The following is a 20,753-nucleotide window of genomic DNA, read 5'->3' on the forward strand; positions in this document are numbered from 1 at the left end:
TGATTAATCTTTCTGCTTTTCTTGGAATGTGTGAAAATATAATTCTCATCTTCATTGGAAAGGAATACTGAGTTCAATGAGATGATTACATAATCACCCAAGAGAATATTATTTTTTCAGGTCAAGCCAGAAATATATGCTTAGTTTAGAAGCAAGGGAATTACTGTCATTAATTCACTTGTACAAAACCAGATTTCTGTGCAAGACTGAGAAGGTGAACCATGATGATAGTGTGAAATTTTTTACAAGAACTGGATTTCTTTAATAATTATTTACGAATCAAGTGCCCTGGTGGAATAATAAAATTAGAGAGTTATTTTTTGTTTCATAGGAAACTAAAAACTTCTGTATTTGCAGTTTCTTCATTAGAATAATGCATATGTTTTCTTTTATTTCCAAATGCTGTTAAAAATTACATTTAGAGCTGTGGTAGCTCAAGTTTACTTGAAATACAGTAATCATTTTTACTCTTTTTCTACCAACTTAAACATAGAATGGGCAAATAGTCCACAGTTTTGATTCAACTGGTTTAGTGGATGCTGCGTCATTTGTTTCCAAATTTCCATTTGAAGAAACAGATCTAAATAGAAGTGAAGAACAGCCTAATGGATTGGAAGAATCTTCAGCTGAAACAGTTAACAGTTTTGTCATTTCTGATATCTGGAAAGTGAGGAAAACAACTGAAAATCCCACTCTTGAAGACAGTGACCAACCTGTGTGCTGAAGTAACAGGGTAACCTTTTGTCACGAGTAGAACTCTACTCTGATTGTACTGGTTGTACAGGAGTAGATGCAGTTTGCCAAGTTGTTAGTTGAGCTAGTGAAATGGCAGTAGAAAGAAATGACTCTCTGAGGTTGTGGATCCAGAGCAAGAAGAGAAAAGGAACGTTCCCACACTAGAGGTGATCCCTCGCCTTGAAATCTTTGTTGTGTTCCAGATTGAACTGCTTCCTGAAGAGACGACTTCGCTACGCCATCTGTCTGATGTCTCAGAGGTGAGTTTTATGAATGAAATGCCCTATTTTTTAAAAAGTGTCCCTATTTTTAAGAAGAATCTCTATGCTTTATTAGTAATATGAAGTAGTTTTATCTCTTCACCAGTTTCCCATATGACCCCGTAGAAAATTATGATTAAAACTTCAGAGAGTGGTATCCATTTTAGTTACCTGTCTGAAAGTAGGGCAAGTTAATTATTCTTTCCAAGACTGCAGAAAAGCCAACAGCACATCCTGCTATTGTATTGTTCATCAGGCAAATAACAACTTAAAAACTCTGCCTATACCCATCAAGGCAGAGAGAGTGTGCACTGTAGGTCTTTAGTTATTAGCATGAGATACCCGTTTTTAGGAGTACTCTCAGACACCTTTCCTATTTCGTTGTTTACCTCAGCCGCTTACATAAGGATAGGTTTTGGTGGGGTTGCGTTGTCTGCTGGGCTTAGTCTGTGTGAAGTAGGGAGGACTGGGTCTCCTCCATGGTTCTGTGATTTTTCTGATGAGTTTCCAGTTGCCTGATGGGGCTGGAGGGCCAAGCTACAATTTGCACAATTTTAAGCACTACTGAAGTAGTGTTGGACAGAACACTTCGTTGATTTTGTTCCAAAGCTAGCAGAGATTGCTGATGTTTTCTTTCAAAACAGTCAAACAGAAATTGACAATAAAGCAGTAGCTGTAACTAAGAGCACAGTTTTGAAGACGTAATGCTGGAATATTTTTCTTTCCTGGTGGAGAGTTAATGTGGTTATTTGGAAGTGCACTGTGAGTAAGAATCAATTGCACTGAAGTATTATGTAAAACTTATTTGGGGCTCGCTCAGTTTTACACTTACATTTGTATTCCTTAGTGCTTCTTGGTGATAAGGATCTAAAACTGGCTTTAAGACAAAATCTGTGTTCTGCTTGTGTTGAAGTTCATCTGTTTTCTGGTGTAAATAAGAGTTCTTGATGAAGACAAAATCTATAGTTAAATATGTCACCATGATAATTTCAAGCCAAATCTCCCAAAGCAAAAAATGACTATAAAATTAATCTTGGTTCATAATCTTGGCATGCTTTTTCCTTTTTTTTTCCCCACCAAGTAAGAAGTGGTTAAAAACTGCCAATCTTTAATACCTCATCTATGACAGCTGCCTGGCAAGTAGAGCTGTATGTTTAAGTTCATTTATTTCTTTTGGCTTGGGAAGCTTTCATGTTTGCTGAATGTGATGAAAAGATTTGTACAAAGCTGCAGTCACGAGTTACACTTGACTGATCAAATGGATTTTACAAGTTTCTACGTTAGTGCAAACTCAGATGAGAGGCTGGCTGCACTGTGTGAAATGGCATCTGCAGCAGCACAGGATGTTAATACCAGTTTGCTGATGTGCAAGCAAACTTGAGTGAAAAAGCATAGTAGAGCAAGCAAGGAGGTTTAAGGGTTCAAATAGTATAGCCACCAGCTTATGACTTTCAAGCTATGTACATAAATAAAACCACTTGGGCTATCTCACATAGGCAGCCAAGAGCTTGTGTGGCTTCATAGTCTGAGGAATGGAGGCCAACTAAAGGGGCATTAGCCTGGTCTGTTGAGCATACTTCACTTTGTCCTAATAAGGAGTAGAAATATCCAGAGGGGGTGTGACAGGTTTGCCTTCTCTCTGTTGGAACCTATGTCTTTGAAGACTCTGAGTAAATGAGGGGTTTGTTGTTTTGCTAAGGGTCATTCAAATTTTGTAAGGCTTTGTAGCCCTGTAGCGTGCCATTCACGTCAGGAATAGCATGTGAGTGTTGACACCAATGCAGCTACCACAGCAGCATCGTGGCACAAAGTACCTGTGGGCAGTTGCTGAAGATGTTACTGACACTTGAAGGAGCTCCTCAGCAGAAAAACATAGCAGACTTTTGCCCAGATGTAGCCTGGTGCATCCATTACAAATGTTTGCCTCACCGAATGCAGGGAACGGCCCGGTGCTGTTTACATCGATGTCGATTTACTTAAATTCTGGAGGCAGAACTGAAATAATGCCATTGAAAATCACGTATCGTGTACATTAAGACAGATAATTACATAGTATAAATTCATCACTATTTTTTTCTTATCATAGTATTTTTCATTTCAACCAGCAGTAGCAGAATAAAACATAGCCACGTAAGTAAGTATCCTGTATTGGCTTTCTAAAGATAAAAGAAATGGTTCTGGCACGTGGGATGTCTGAAAGTCAAGCAGCTGACAAATAGATCCTTCAGTTTACAGTTTACACTTTTGATTCATAGATCTGACCACAAGCACTGGCTGCCTGCTTAACTGTTCCCTGGTCGTATTCAGATTCCAATTATTATGAAAAAGTGAGTGAAAGAAACTATTTTTGCTCCCCTTTTCGAATCTGTAGTATGTGTCTTTTACTGTTAATTAGAGGTCAGTTTATGTTAAATTCTCTTTCATTGTGTTGTTGGAATACCACTAAATAAGAACTGGAAAAAGGCCTATAAATCTTGAGCAACAGGAATTAAAGCATGAAATTTCTATTATTTGCTGTACTACAAGGACAGGCCTTTTCTCTTCCTCTGTGCTGATAGAAGCCTTGCCGTGCATCCCACGTCTCCTTTGGTGTGCAGGGTGCAGCAGAGCACAGGTCTTAGGAGGAGCAGCTGAGGGAGCTGGGATTGTTCAGTTTAGAGAAAAGGAGGCTCAGGGGAGAGCTCACGGCTCTCTACAGCTCCCTGAAGGGAGGTTGTGGCAAGCTGGGGATCAGCCTCTTCTCTCAGGTAGGATGAGAGAGATTCGCTTCAAGTTGTGCCAGGGGACACTCAGGTTGCGTATTAGGAGCAGTTTCTTCTGAGGAAGTGTAGTGAGGCATTGGAACAGACTGCCCAGGGAGGTGGTGGCATCACTGTCCCCAAAGATGTTCAAGAGCCATGGAGATGTGGCACTGAGGGGTGTAGTTAGAGGGCACGGTGGCTATGGGTTGATGGCTGGACCGGATGATCTTGGAGGTCTTTTCCAACCTTAATTTATTCTGTGTGTATGGCCATTTAAGTCAGAGTTGCTCTAAATCAAAGTGAATGCCACTAAGGTGAGCAGTGTGGGCTTTCAAAACCCTGTTGAGCAGAATGTCCCATCTCTGTGCTGTGCTGCCCGGTGCATCCCCACAGCCACTTAACTGTGTTGTCACCTCTCTAAGGAGGGATCAGCTCTGTCACGGAGGAGGGATTTGCTGAGTTAGAGTTGCGTGACCCCAGAGGCTTTGTGGTATTGCTGCTGCTATTACTGCCCTGGATCATGAGGAAAAAGGAATGTGCTGTAAACTGGATAGTCATCCCATAGCTGTGGCATCTCTGTGTTCTTCGTTTTCTTCAAAGACATTTTCTCTGACAGGTGCACCAACTTAACGTTTCTTGTGGTTGGTCAGTAGAAAAAGAATAAATTCATTTTCCCCATCAGATTGTCTACCTCTAACAGAAACAAATGTCGCGCTTATAAGGCTAGCTTCTAATTTGACTGCTTCACTTGCAAAGTGTTCTTGGCCCAGATGTTAGAAAAAGGAAAAAAGTGACATAAAAGGGGAAAAAAAACAAGGCAGGAATATGAAAAACAGTCCTCTAGTGAAGGTATGGAACCTGCGCAGTGTTTTTCTTAAGGGCTGTGTTAGTCCTGTGATCTGTCTGCACCTGTCCATAGCCAATGCTTTATTTCTGGAATGCTGACTTTAGTGCTTGTCAGCTACTCTCTCAGAAAGCTCTGATTTTCAGTAACTTCCACTGCTTGGATCCTGGAGCCAAAATGTTGATCTTGAAATGATTACTGCATCTAAACACTGCAGGAAAAACTTCCAGAGCTCTCTGAATGCCTTCATAGTTGTGTTGCTAAAATATACACACTAACAAGGTGAATTTAAATTCAAAATTATCCCAACTGAAGCTTAAGGGATGTTTAGTAAAAATATCTGCTGCATTTACATAGACATATGTAAGAATCAATTCGTATGAAAGAATCAATTCTTTCATGCACTAACTTCACACTTGTGGCAAGATCTAAATTAAACATTTCTGATTCAGAACTGGTTAATGAGTTAGATCTGTACACAGAATTCATTAAGAGTGTTATTTGAATGCTCAATGACAAAGAAAGACCATAAGGAATTATTTGGGAGGGAATGAAAAGAAATGAGGGCAAAACCCAAAGAACAGTTGGTTACATACTGCTTCTTTGTGCTGATTTGCAACTCCTCCCTGTTACTGAAGGATAGAGTGGGTCTAAAAAAGTTACAGGTAAATTAGAGGCCGGTCAAAGGTAGGAGGTGTTTGTAGAAGACAGAAACAAGCTAGCACTCTGAGTGCTGGTGTAAACGTATCCAAGTTGGAGTTGTGTTAGAGTGTGGTAAAGTCATTGGAGACTTAGAGAAAGTGGATGTAAGATTTTCAGATCCACTTGAGTTTTGGAGTTGCAAATGCACTTGGCTCTTAGAATATTTCTGGGCATGCTGTAAGAATACCAGCATGCTTACACTGGGACACAGCTCATCAAAGATACCAATATTTACTGAGCTTTTTCATTACCTTATCAAAGGCTGTAAAAACAGCCATTTAATAACAGGCATAACAAGTAGAGCAGTACTATCTAGCAGATACTGCCTTGCAAATAATAAAGAATGAAACAAACAAGAATGACTAATTTTTATGCAAATGGATCGTTTTTCTGTTTGTCTGGTGCAAAAGCATGTTATCCAGCATATGATCTAATTTTGGTGGTAATCTGAGCCCTTCCCTCTGAATTTTATAGACCAGATTCTGTTTTTAGAATAGACTTTGTTATTTATTCCCTAAAAGGACTTCACAAGGTCAATACATGGACTACAAACATTGAAAAATATGCATGTTGAAAACTAGCAATCAAACAACAAGAGCAGAATCAGGCTGTTAGTGACAGTAACATTTCTGCCTCTTTTTGCAGAAAATGAATACTTACAGCAATGCTTCTAGCCTCCAGTGAGGTGTCCTGCAGCAGTAAATGCCTTCCAATCTTTGAGCTATATAAGCCTATAGCAGATGCTAACTGTTCCCCTTGAAGCTGTCTGAGAAGCAAAGGAGAGCTCACGCAAATCCTTTCTATGCTAGGAGTCAACCTTTTGGTGGTATCTTCTCAGAAGTCTTGGGAAGCGATCAACACGTTTTCAGAAGCAGTAGTCTTGGCTACAGAGGGAGCAGGCATGACTTTCGGTTATATCTTTTCTAACTATGCCAAACTGTGACACATTTTTCCTTCTTCAGAAAGTGACTTTGCTGATGAGGCTTATTTTTCATTGTGAAGACTACTCGCTGTGCTTCTATTCTCTTATTATTCCTCATAACTTCTGGTCATCTACAGCACAAGTAAGTTTTCCACGCTTTGGGTTCTGCTCCCTCCCTTCCCCCTTGTTACGTCTATTTTTCCACTACATATTTTCAATTTTTAAAGAATTACTACTGCTATCAGGAAACTCCTACGTTACTGTCAGTCCCATTATTTCATATGCACAACAGATCTCTTTCTGCAATTCCCTTGAGACCCTTCACCTAAGATTTGAGCAGCAACAGATGGCCAGCCACATCCTCAATGGGAACTTGCCATCTGACTTAAAAAGTAAGTGTTCTTGCGCTTCACACCTTATTTTTTACCTCTTACTTCATCTTTCCATTGCTATCCTGCTTGTTCTTCTGGCTTGTTTCTTGAAAGTAGGCTTCCCTCCTGAAATTTGTCAGACATCCAAGTAATCAGGTCTTGCCACTGTTGACCCTCATTGCAAATTCTTGGAAGTCAAACACAGAAGATCTCCCGGGAAGTTTCCTTGACCTTTTCTTTCTTTGGCTGAATATTAGGACTGAAAAGCCACATCTGGATTAAGAGGGAAAAAGAGAAGCATGACCTATTGGCTGGAATTTGTATTCTGTGTAAAATCTTACATAAGTGTTGCATCCATTGGTATTAAAAAACATAGAAAATTGTAAGCTTTTCTTTCAATAAGTTACATGGCATGCGTAGCACTTGACAGACATAGAGGAATCCGTGGTAATTCATTCTATCATGCTTGTGAAGAGCAAAGCCTTTATAGTTGTTCAAATGAAATATATTCTTTTCATGAGTAATCATTCATGTCCTACTCCTTTTAAAATCTGGATTTTTATTTCAGTCTCAGTTAAATGTTACAAGTTTTTTTGAAACTTATTTACTTTTTATTACTAGTGGAAAAAAAAAATAAAATAAAAAAGAAGTTAAAGGCTTTTTAACCAAAGCAACCTTAAAAGATTTTATTGCTTTTTCTTTCTGCCACTTTTTTCCCCATAAAGCAAATAGAGGCATACAAAAATGTAATACTTAATTTTGCTTTTTGGTTTTGTTTTGTTTTTGATTTAATTTGTGTGTAACTGGGCTTGCCACCATTTGCCTGGTCCCATAATTATATAAGTATTAATGAAGTATTATAATGCCATGGTGACTGTGCTGGCAAAGTTAGAAATATCTTCAGTTTACTGCTAGCCTTGCTAACAGTAGGAAGCGCTGCAGATCTCATCTGCAGTGAGGGAAACCTTCTTGTGCAATTTCCACACAAAACTTTTTGCCAAACTTTTTTAATTATTAGAGTCAAATCTTCACATTTCCTCATTTGGCTCTTCAAATTCAGTGCATTTCTTTCTTTGGCATATACAGCATGTATCTATGGGCAGGGCAAGCTCAGCCAGGGTCGAATTCTGTTTATATCTTCATGTTGGCCTTGAGGACACCTGGAACAAGTGTGAGCTTCAGTGCATGAGAGAAAAAAGAAATCAGTAGACCTTTTGCTTCTAACACAAGTAGTATGGGCTTGTTAATGTGTCTGTGCAATAGCTTGAAAAAGCCTTGTTCTGTTGTATGTGAGAATGTATAGACCAGAAATCTTGTTAAAAGGAAAACTAGTTATTAAATGCCTCAAAAACAACCAAACAACTAAAAACCTCACAGCAAAATTTGTTAAGAGATGGTTAAGGAAATATTTGGGAAACATTTCCTTTCTAGGGCTCTTTGAGAATTAATCATTGCATGCTGTCAGCAGGGAAAGTTATTGTGGCTAAGCAGTAAAGAGAATCAGGGTGTGAGCAGCTTCACATTTCAGACACAAATATGGCTGTTAGTGATGGCTGGTGCTGGGATGCATTGGTGGCTCGTGGGATCTCTGATAGATGCTATAGGTCTATACAGTATAATGTGCCTTAAGGACAAAAGAATTCTGCAGCATGTGTCCACACACAGCTTCAAAGTTCACAACTTTTCTTGTGAAATAAGTACTGAATATTAACTTTGCTGTAAGATCTGAATCCTTCACCTGGCGAATTTTTAATGCCAGTAAAAAACCTGAATCTTTTTCATGGCCACTTGATGAGTTGCTGTTGGACAGGTAATTTTTTTTACCACTTGGGAAAAAAAAGTCCTTTCCTAAGGAACTTGCATGTGATTTTTCAGTAGAAATAATAAACATTTAAATAGATAGAGACAAATTAATGACAGCACACACTAAACACCTCACAGGTTTGAAGCTCCTTTGCATGTTGACTGTAATCCCCTGCACATGCAAGAAGTATCGAGTTCTCACATCTTTACATCTGTATTTATGTTAAAGACAACAAACCAAAATCAGAAGGTGGCCCAGAAAGGATTTTGAAATCACTGTTCTCTACTTGGAAATACCATCTAATTCAGTTATTGGCAAAGGAATCTAAGCTGGGCCATAATATATATACAGAGGAGCAATGTATGTCCATTCCAGGAAGATTTATATTCGTTCCTGCTGTGGCAAAGCGGCTGTGCTGGAAAATTATGTAAAAAATGAACATTAACATATGTGATCCACATCTGTTATCACACACCACTTCTGGAGCCCCTGGGCACACTGTGACCCTTGAGCAATAAATCAGTGCCGTGTCCTCAGCTGTGGTTAACTAACAGGACTCAATTGTCTTTGTATCCCCCATGCTGCTGGATGATAGAGCTGCATGACACGGGGAGGTTGATCCTACTCCCCTTTGGAGCTAACAGGAGGCTCAGGAAACTTTTCAGGCTTCCAAATTCTTCCTGTGAAACTGCACTGTGGACTGCATGGGGACGGTGGAGCAGCACATCTGGGACGGGGCAGTGATGTGGAAGGAAAGAAATTCAAGACAAAGAGGGTAATGATGTGTTTGTTGTTGATATAGTAAAAAGTTTCAGATATACTGATGTAATTATAGTTAAATACCTAATGTGAGCAGGAAATCATTTAAATTCCCTAAGCCAGATGGTCGACTTCATCTCATTTAAAGCGCTTTGGTTTGAGAATTTTGACAGGGTCTAATGCTCCATTTTATAGAAAGGTGGGAGGGCAATGTATTTCACACTCAGCACTTTATGGTCTAGTTCTGTGAAGTGGAGACTGAACCACAAGGACAATGCCAGCATCTTGCTGTTCAAGCAGTAAGCTGGGCAAACTTGTATTTGGGCATTTTTAGTGCTGGAGAAGCAGCAGATGAAAATCAGTAGGAAAGACAAATAGCTTTGCTATTTGCAAAGGATGGCAGATGAGTAGCTGTCCTCTTTCTATGATGTGTGGATCTGCTACAGTGGTCCTGAGCAGTTTGGTTTTCTCTTTTTAAAATAAGCGAAGTAAGAAGCCTCACTAAGACAAACTTGATGCATAGCTGAACTTTGGTGACTGGTTAACTGGCCTTCTCCAATGGCCAGGAGAGGTCTGGGACGGGTCACATCTGAACATCCACCAGGCCTGTCCCCACTGTAGAGCTAAAAGCCTTCTACTTAGCACTGACCAGCCTTTTCTCTGATCGTTTTGTAGCGAGCAAGGTTTAAAGTCCATGGAGATTAAGGCTTTAATCTCAAGGCTGAGGCTTTTATGTTTGGGTTTTTTTTTTCCTCAAATGTGCTGTCGTTCACATATGCATTTGTTTGGAAAAAGAGCAAAAGAATTTTGTATTTTCTATTTTACGAGGAAGTTTTACCAAGGACACCGGCAAAGGGGTTGCTTGAAACTGTTGAAATGAGTTTTCTATTGTCATTTATTTACATCAATTTTATACGTATAATAAGCCCACAATAAAGAACTATCATTAGTTAATCAGATCTCTTCCACTTCCAATCAGAGGTAATGTATTATCTGAAAGAGATGGTGTATTCAGTTATACACATTGTGAAGGAAGGAAAATCATGTCTGGTTCATGCATCTTTCTTTTTCGGTTACTCAGACCCAGACTTTGGTACTGAGTATTTGTGCAGACCTGAGTTCCTTGCTTCTCAGTTGCTTTTCAATATGGTCGACTTTGCAGCTTTAAATTTTGTGCTATTATGACAAATTTATAAAGAGATGGGGACAATTTCAGTGTTTTTTTTTTTTTTTTTAAGAGTTACCTGACCTTGGTTTTTGGGCTTAACACCTAATAATTTCTTTGATGGTCTCACTAAAAAGTTTCTAAACTTTTTTCTAGTGGACAGTCAGTGCTCCTCACTCAGATTTACTGTGGAATTCAATAGGAGTGCTGCTTTCTGCTTAGCTTCCTCCTGTGACTGATTTGCTGGGGAGCTGCATTCATAATACCCTGCTGTCTCAGCTTGACAGGCTTAGCACCTTTTTCTCTTCCTCTGAACTTCCTTAACTGCCGTTCTGGCATATTTCAGGCTTAGATACTTATAACTCATTTTAAAGGCAAACTTATAATGACGTCCTGGGAAAAATAGTTCTCAGCAGAATTGTCAGAGCCGGTGGCTGGAAGAATATATGGATCCTTTTAGTAACAGGAAAGATGGCATCAATCTGAGTGGGGCTGACAGGGGTAAAAATGAGTTTCGCACAGAGAGCTCTGCCCTCGTATTCACAAGTACTTTCCTCTGGATCTGTGCTTTGTCACTGATTTGTTACTGATCAGAATTATTTACTGTCAACGGCCCCGATCCTCAAGGGCATCAGCTTGGCTCAAACTACACTTGTTCCTGGTGTGTCTGTGAGAAATACTTACCTGGGCAGTGTAATGGAGAACACAGGGATGTGCATGGGGACATCAAAATGAACCTTCACCTTACTGTGGTGCCTTACATTGTGGATTACTGTGCTGCTGATGCAAATGCTTTAAAATTGTTTTAGAGAGAAGTAACAGAGCAACTGCCAGCCTGATCCTGTGGGCTGTTGTGAATGCCAGCTGAGAGGGCAATAATGAAAGTGGAGCCTTTAGCAAACAATTTTTTCACCAGCTTTAGTGTTCCGTGTAAGAAGCAAAAAGCATTTAGACATTATCCACCTGTGATATTACAGTTGTGTGATTTCTACTACGTTTTTAGTCTAGACATACTATCTGAAAGCAGAATAGACATTTGTAATCAAGATATCTATCTTAACACTAGCAGTGAACAAATCCTTCAAGGCTGATTTGTAATGGTGTGTCTGGCCAGTGGTGAAATTACCTGGTGCCGTTCTCAGCAATCTTTTGCTAAGAGATGGGGATGAACCTCCAGTAAACACCCCAAGCCAGCATGCTGGGGGGCAAATTTGCTCTTCTTCCAAAACTAGAACTATATATATTGGACTATATGCCCTTAGGGTGCCCTTAGAAGAAAGGAGGCAGAAGGAAAGAGAAGTCTTTCTAATATGTGGTTTTACAAAATATTTACCTTGTGGCTTTCAAAAAGGTACTTGCAATACATTGGTAGTGACTCTTGAAACTGTCACTTTCTACAAAAACAATGAACACTGAGAGGCTGAAGTGGATTTGAAAGACAGCTAGACCATTTTCTTTAGAAGCGCACCATTAACACAGTCTGGTAACAAACAGAAGAAGAGCAATCGGTTTTAGCCAGATGGTTTTTTTTTTCCTCCTAAAATAATTTACAATCTGCAATATAGTACAAGCTTTGGGTAAGAGACAGTGGGTAGAGAGGCAAAAAATCATCTGCAAATATCTTCCATTTGTTCTGCTATTTATGATGCGCCTCTTGTCGTGCTTTAAATGTAGAATCAATTGTCTCTGCAGGCTGAGGTCAGCTGCTGCACTTCTCCAGAGAAGTCAGCCTACCTTTCCTCAACTAGATGAGGCATGTAATTGGTGATGGGTTTTATCACAAACCATGGAGCCTGAATTTTATTTTTATTGCTGGCTCAAGGCAGGATAGTGTCTGAATGTCAAAACAAGGAGTTTCCTACATTTGCAGGCACCTTTTTTTTTTTTTCTTCCCCCCAGTTTTCCATATGCAGGCATAAAAAGAAAGGGGGGCTGTGTAAGTTTGAGGTCTCCTTGAGTATTTGCTACTCAAACATAGAATATCTCTGACTCAAGAAGAGACCGGAGGAAGTTATGTTTTCTGTTTCTGGATTGCAAACGATCTGCTTTAGGAGATGCTCATTCAAAATAAATCCATCTGCATGGTAAACTCAGCTCCCTTCACAGGGTTTTGTTAATTCCACTTGATCTGCACTCCTTTGGGATTTACAGGTTCCAAATATTTACAGTGTCACAATATGCATCCTTGAGAGCATTGTGAAGTCCTAACTTGGTCTCTTGAGTGCTAGCTCTTTCCATGTCGTTGCTCTCTCTTTTTTAACAATCAACCATACAGGCTACTACTCTTCTCTAACTACCTTTCACTTACTAAATAATTTTTATATTTTTTTTTGTATTTGCATGCCCAGAAAGGAAACATGATATTCTGCTACCATCAGATCTTTTTCTTATTGGCTGATGTGAGCATCTTGCATCTTCAAACAAAAATTCTTTCAGCTACTCTTTCATTCAACATTTGTGTTCTGTTACACTTGTGTTACTTTCATGGAGTATGTTTTCTTGATTTATCTAAAAATTAAGTAGCTTGAATTTTTAAATATTCAGTTTACTGGTTTGGTTTGTTTGTTTGTTTTCATATCACTGACCATAGTTCAGTTGTATTGTTTTGATTTTCTTTTGTTACATTTTGTCTCGCTTTCACTTGAGCTTAATCCTTGTATATCATTCCGTGCTGTTCGTTACCTCACTGTAGTGATTAATGAAGATGGAGACCTACACAATATCTTTTATTGATTTCTGTGAACTATCCTGTGCTATCTAGATTAACTAGCTCATGATGCAGCCTTTCTTTGTAAGTATCAATCTGGAAGACTTTTGTTAAAGTTTAAACCTTTTATTAACAAATCAATCAGTTAATGCCAGTCTGCTTACAATGGTAATAGAATATCTGAAGGTAGTAAAACAGAAAAGAAAGGTGAAAGCTTTAGTTGCATAACACTCACTCTGTAGGTAGGCTGGATGGCTTTTCTCTTTTTCAGTTCATTTCTCTTGTTACTGTTCAATTTCTGTAATACTTCTTAGTAAGTCTTCTAAGATGACCCAAGTGCTGACGCCCCATTCATTATGTTCCAGGAAGAAAAACTGGCTTCTGAGGGTGATGCAGAAACTTCTGCTTTCACAGATTCATATACTAAATTACAACAGCCTCTTGCTAACGTTATTTCCTCGCCCCTACGTAAATTATTCATTTCCTCAGCAGTTGCGGAAGGTTTGTTGGATGGCCAATGAAATCTGCTTTTCTTATGAATTGCCACCAGCCTTAAATACCCCTGTCAAACCACTCCTTACAGTACTGGAAAATGCCCACACGACTCAAAGATAATCACAGCAGAGAAAATAGTCTATAAAAGGTTAAAAAAAATGACTACAGTAAAATAAAAGCAAACCTTCCCTGTTCAGCCTCAGTGGAAGGTAATCCTTGTTTCTCTCATAAAATATGTCATAATTTCTGTGAAATAAGAAATTATTTGCTGTAAGCTACAACAAGTATTCTGACACACAATTATCAGCTTTCACTAGCCCTCAGTCTTCCCTCCTGTTTGTCTATCTAGACTGGTAAGAATACAGTTTCTTCCCCTATAAGGAGTATGGTGGTTGTGCAATGGTACCCACTCCTTGCTGTGCTTCCCACCAGAATGCTTCTGTACTGCAAGAAATATGCTTTCATTGTAACACCAGAAAGCTCATTTCTTTGTTAAACATGGTTCCTTGGATCAGGAGAATGATCCTGTTAATGCTGATGATCTTGGTTAAACATTGCTACATCCTTGGATAAGGATTGTAGCTTTGGTAGAACAAATACAACTGTTAAGACACATTTACTAAAATTACCTATCTGAAAAATGAGGTATTCTGTTGTAAAAGTGAGACTTGCTTAATCTCAAGGTGTTTCTTGTATTTTCTGTATTTTCTAGTTATAATTTATTCTAAAAGAAACTTAGGAAAGTTGCTCATCTGTACACAAGTACAGATGTTGGTTTGTGTGCATGGCCTGAAACTCAGGTCTTACTGAACACAGGATCTTTGTCTTATCACCCAGAAAAAAGACCCAGCACCTGAAAAACCTGATGTTCTTAGTGAGCCTGTAGCATATCACAGCAACTCGTCAAGACTGAATCTGTTGGGAAGCTGATTGGAATAATCAAATTGACATACTGATTACATAAGCTTTGATATCTTGTTCAGTTGTGAACTCTGTGGTACATTAGAAGCTGGAAATAATTCTCAGCTATTTGCTGTTTCACTAAAGGATGATCTATTTGCCTGTGTGATCTAACATTTCAGATATCTATAGAAATCCTTATCTTAACTGCATATCACTGTTTTTCTCCCTGTCTGTTGAACCTGTGTGGCATTTTTTCTACCCATTCTACACTTGCTGTTTTTGAGTGTTTAAAGCTGGTAAGCAAGGAATGTGACTTTTCACCTATCAAGTAGCTGACATTTCTTGCAAAGCAAATGGAGGGCTTTTAACAGATTTTACACATCTGCTTTTTGAACTGTGGTGCCGTATCTCAAAATAATGTATGATGAGCACAATGTTCTGCAAAGGGTAAGGTTACGTTTCAGTCCATGCTACCAATATTGATAATCACATTATCCTCCATAAATCGGAAATTCTGTTGATGTTTCACCATTTGTAACTTTAGTCATTTCCCTGTGGTGTTTTACATTTGTTTTATAAACAGCATATGTGCAAAGCTATGCCATATTCTAGAAGAAGGGGGGGAGGGGAGGAAATCTAATATTAAGCCCTAAAGGCATCTGTTCAGTAACCTGTATCTGAGAGTAAGGCAACCATGCTGCCATCTGTTATATTTTCTGTGTGATGGCTGTTGCCCTCATTGTAGGTTATTGCAGGTCTCAAAGGGCTGCACTCACTTTGCCTTTGAGCTATTTTCTAGAAAATATAAAATATCTTGCATTTTCTCCTGTCACTGCACAAGCGGTATTGTAAAGATAGCTTCAATTACTAGATCACTTATGCTATTTCTAAGCAGAATTGATTTTGTTTTCATGTTATATAGATGAAAGTGAGCTCTGTAAAAGGCTTTTTAAGTGCTGTGTTCTTGTACTTGCAAGTACCTGAATGCCATGCACAACTTTGCATAATGGTAATGACACTATTTACTATTTATTTAAGTTATTTAGTGGGGGAAAAAAATTCTTCTGAGAAGCCATCTGCCATCTGTGTACAACAAAAAGAAGACATTCCTTAGCGTTGAATGTTAGAAAACAAAAACAGAGTGCAACATATATAGCTATTTTTTCTTTCCTGCTCTCTTCCAGCCGCTAATCTTCGTCAGATGTAGGAAAAAGGTGACTCCCTGCAGTCAGGATTGCTCATGGTTCTTCTAAGCGTGAAAGGTGCAATGCACTGCTGTGATCCTTCTCAGATAGTCACTTCATTTCTTAGCCAAAACTAATGGGCAAGAAAGGAGCCCAACACCTTTTCACCTGCCAATACGTGGATTTAAAGCTTTGGCTTTTCTCTGCAGTGGAATTTTCCTTGCTTTTGTGGATGCAAGAAAAAAAATACAGATCTGCAAGCATGTGACTTTTATTTTTGAGGAAAAAAAAAAGAGCACAGTCTTTTTGGATCTTTTCCATGGCCCCTAACAAATAAATGGCAAAAAAAAAAAAAAAAAAAAAAAAAAAAAAAAAAAAGTCATCTTTTCTTCCCCCTCCTTTTTTAGTTTATCTTTAAGAGAACAAAATCACGTTTTCCCCATCATGAAAGAATTATCAAAACTAACAGATCTTTGAGAGAAAATAAGCTAGATCAAATAATAATGTTGAAAGAAGTTGGGGTGGGAGTAGGGTTGTGAGGGCAATGTATTAATAGTATTCTCAGTGAGGATTTTTTGGGAAAATCTTATCTGTTAAAATCTGAATTGTTTGGAAAGTTAATTGTAAATTGGATACATACAGCTCATTGATGTATTTAGTAGGAGAGATGAGGAACAGCAGACTTTTTCAAATCAGACTACAATGGCAATCTTGTGCCTGAGATTCTCTCTTATTTACCACCAAATGAATTCCTGCACCAATGACTGCATTTTGAAATGTCATAACGTGAAAGAACTCACTGCAATTTTTAGCATCTTTTCATGTGACTTAACAGCTGAAAACAAAGAGGATGGTCAGCATGCTATGAAGTAGCATTTGGCAGACTGGATTTATATATGCTAACACTGGAAAATGCTCTCTGAAATGGAGCTTGCTACTAAGTAATGCAGGCTATCTCTTTGCATATTTCACTTTATGATCTCCCACATGAAGAAACGAGTTGTAAATATGCTGTAATAGTTGCTGTTCCTTGAGTATGATTAAACAAAAGCAAGTGCAATAAAGCCTGGCATTTCTTTAACCAAGATATGCAGTTCCTGTGAGTTGAACAATAGATCAGATTAACCAGCGTCTCGTTTCAGGCACAATCCTTATCTCTCCTCATTTCATTTGTTGTAAATGCTTTCCTGTAATTTGAAATCATATTTCAGGATGAATCTCTGTGACGAGCAAAGGAAAGGAAGAAGACTGGAGGGAGAAAAAGAAAGCAGAAAATCCCACAATAGGGTTTTGAAAAGAGGAATGGATCCGAGAGCAATTGATTAAGGTGAGCCAGCCACCATTGTGCTTAGTCTCAGCAAAGCTACAGAAAGTGTTGCACTTGTAATTAGCTGTAGATTTGATTTAGAGTAGTTACAGGGGCTGGTCTCTTCTGAGAAGGAAAGAGGCAAAACTATGCTAGTCTAGATGTACTGAAAAAAAAATAAGTCTGAAGGGTCTCAGTCACTTGAAGGAATGAAGTACGAACTGGGTTTCTGATATATTTCCCTGTGTTTTTCTCTGAGAAAATGGTGGATTTGGGTTCCAGTTTCATCTTAGCAAGTTGTAATGGTGAATCTTAATGTATCAAGATTTCTTTCATATCAAGAAATGATCTGTTGGTTCTGAGACTCGTATTTTTATTCATGGCTGTACAACTCAGTACCTAATGTAACAAATTTCTTTCTTGCTCATCCTTTCTTCTTTCATCTTAACAGAAGCAGGAGAGCATGTCCATAGTATTTTAGTATTAGTGTTTGGAAGAATATTCTTCACAAGGTTCCCTTTAGGTTTTTTGTCTGCATTTATTCAAGAATAGGGTGTCCAGGCAGCTGCCACATGCTATCAAACCCTGTGCGCTTTCTGTCCCATTTTATACATAAAAAAGAAAAATGTTTTCTAAATGCTACCAGATAAGATATAGAGCCCACTGTTATTACTTTAAAATGCCAGATGAAGAAAAAAAAGTTTTACTAAAATTGGCTTTAATAATGTAAACTAGAAAGCATTGTCTTCTGCATTACGAACATCTTCCCCTCTGTTTAGCAAAGTCTTTCTAAAATAAAGTTCTTGAAAAGGGCTGAGAGTAATTCTGATCTCTTTGGTGAAGTCTTCCAAGTCCACTTTTGGTAATTAATTTATTATAATTGTCCATCTGTTTATCCCCGAACTCATCTTTTGATGTATTCCTTCTCTTTTAGCCTCTTATATTTTGCTTCTAGAAGCTTTTTCCTGACTCTTTTTCCTATGCCTGCACTACTTGGGAATTTTTCTTCTGTTGATCCACCTGTGTTTTTCTCATTTTGCAGTAGTGTCAGAGGCTGTTGCTCTGAGGAAATATTTTAGCATTGAGACTGAAGAAGATATTTGCAAGGGATGGGAGAAGAGACCCCAAAGAGTCACCAAAACTGTAGCAAGCCAGAGAGAGAAAGCTAGATGCTTTATGTCCTCAACACTTCCTCCAAGCTTATATAAAAACCCTTTGAAATATATTACTCCTTTTTCTGCCCTGTGGTGTCAATGAAGACGAGAAAACTTCTGCCCAAAGGATTACAGAAACCATGGTCCTTTTGTGAAATGGGCTGTGGAAATTGGTTACTATGACAACTCAGAAAAAAATGAAGTCAAGGTGAATACAGGTACGTAGATGTGTATCTCTGTGTTTATTGATTCAGTGTAGTTGCATACAGTTCTCTCTGAAGTACCAGCTGCCGTAACTGTGACACCATTTGAGTTGTTGCCACATTTCTTAACCAAACCATCTGTCACTGTAAGATAACCTCGAGGATTTTGGTTTTTTTTTCTTGAGACAACAGAGAGCATCCAAAAATCAACACACCTGAGTATTCAGTGTGAGAAACCCAACGTAAATATCCTTGGGACAGGATCCTATTTGATATTACGTAACAGAGGTTCGAAGCACAAAGTGAAAAAAGAAATCTTCATTGCTGCCTTCAGAATCATTTCCGAAGTTAAAAGCGTTTCAAGCAGTTGAAGATAGGAAAACAGAACCTTTGTCAGAGGGTGCTATTGTCTCCCTCATCACTGTCAGGATTTGGGATCAAGTAGAATCAAATCTCAGAAGCTGAAAATACTGACAGATAATATGTGATACACCAGTTGCTGTGACTCCTGCTGGACATCTCATGTCTTTACTGAAGGAAAATCACTTTTCTATAAAGCTTTTCTAGGACTCTCAGCCTCTTTTAGGTGTTTTTGAAGTTAATAAGAGATAATGAGTGGGTGCAGCATTCAGGAATGTCCCCAAACAGTGAAAAAGCAGTGATAGAAAAGAGTAATAGTATAGTCCTTCAAACACTACCTAATGCCTTATTGTCTCAGTACCTTAAACTTTCCCAGTGCTGTGATGATGATGAAGAAAATATCTAAAAATCCATATCAGGTCTCTTCTGGATTTTTTTAGTAGCTTGTAGTTAATTTAAAGCTGCTAAACGTCCTGAGTGTTTAAAATTACTTTGTGAATGGGAAAGTTTCTGCGGTGTTCTGGATTGCAGTGCAAAACTGTTAATCAGAAGATCTAGACCAAGAGCAGAATTGGAAGATTTCCTGATGATCCAGTAGTCTGCTGGAATCTTCAATTAATCCTAATTGTAACTCATTTGAGCAGCTTTGCTGCTCTATTCAGTGGGTAAATGAACTCCATTGTTTTCTTAATGCAGTAGAAGACTTGAAAATGGCCTTCTCCAGTTAAAAGAGGGAGCCTGCCCCTTATTTCTCCTTTCAAACTGTACTGGAAAAAAAGTTACATTTCAGGTTTCATATGTAAGTCTGCAGTCAGTCAGTGGCATACATTTCTATGTAGCCATTCGCTGCTAAACATTTTTCTTGCTCCTAGCTCTGTCAGTACTCTTGGTCTTTCTATTGTTTGTATCTTGCCTTTCCATCTTGAAAAATCAAGGAGTCTCTCTTCGTTCCCTTTTGTCTCCTATGTTGAAATGCTGAGATGCTACACTCTCAGCACTTCTGTCTTTCAGTAGAAGGCTGGTATTGGTTCTAAACAGGTACTGTGAATACGCTGTTCCTGGAATTAAATTCATCCAGTAGGATTCATTAGCTATCCAGCAGCAGAATAAGAGGACATTCATTCTTAAATCAGAAAACACCATATCATCTTTAACTTCTTCTGTGCTAGGAGAATGACACTGGAGTGCCCTTTTTATTAAATATACGTATGTGACAATAAAAGGCGTGAGAAAAGAGGAGATAGACTTATGGATTTAAATGTTATCATAATAGCAGACACTGAGATACTCCATAAAATACACCATAACCAAGGCTAGAGGAAAAACAAAAAAATTCCTTTTATTATATACACATATCTTTATCTGTAACAGTGAAGACTTTACAATGCTGCATGCTCTTTTCAAAGTTAGGGAAAGGGTCTTTGCCCTTCTTCTTTAAGAATTAGGAAATATCAGATGTATTCTAAAGTATGAAGCATCATGTTGTTCTGACCATTCTTTTTCTGGCTTACTGCAGACACTTAGATGCACCATCCAGAACTTCTCTACAGGTTTTCCTTTGAGTGTCTCAAAGCAGATTTAAGAAAAGACAATGCTAAACAATAAGGCTGACCTGTAGATCTTATGCCAGATGTGTCATCATATGCATCTGTACGCATTCGCTTCTCTACTTTGTGTCCCCAGTAGTAGTTCTACCTTGCACAGAAAGATATTTAGACATCTCATCCAATAGCTGTATTAGTCTTCAGGTGCAGATGTTATCCAATTTTGTAGGTGAACATTTGTCACCTTTTAATTATTTTCTATAGCTTGTCTTTGTGAGCAATTGGAAGCTCAGGAGCTTGGAAATAATGGATTTCTCAGCTGAAATGATATTGGCCTATACTGAAGTTTCTGTGCCTCTTCTTGCATTATAAGCTTCACAGATGTATATCAGGAAAACCTCTTAATTCTGTAAATGAGGCTCTAGCAACAGTCCTTGTGTTCTGGAAATAATAACAAGAATTAGTAGGTGCTACACTGAAGGAGTCTGTAAGTGTGGAATAGGTCATAGACAAAACATCTAAACAGGACTGAATGAGAACCGAGCCTCAGATACAAATACTCTGAAATGTTGAGATTGGTGGCTAGGAAGGTGC

The sequence above is a fragment of the Centrocercus urophasianus genome, unplaced genomic scaffold (genome assembly GCF_019232065.1).
Source record: "Centrocercus urophasianus isolate 14NV4802_14NV808 unplaced genomic scaffold, USGS_Curo_1.0 seq_32, whole genome shotgun sequence".
NCBI classification, from domain to species: domain Eukaryota; kingdom Metazoa; phylum Chordata; class Aves; order Galliformes; family Phasianidae; genus Centrocercus; species Centrocercus urophasianus.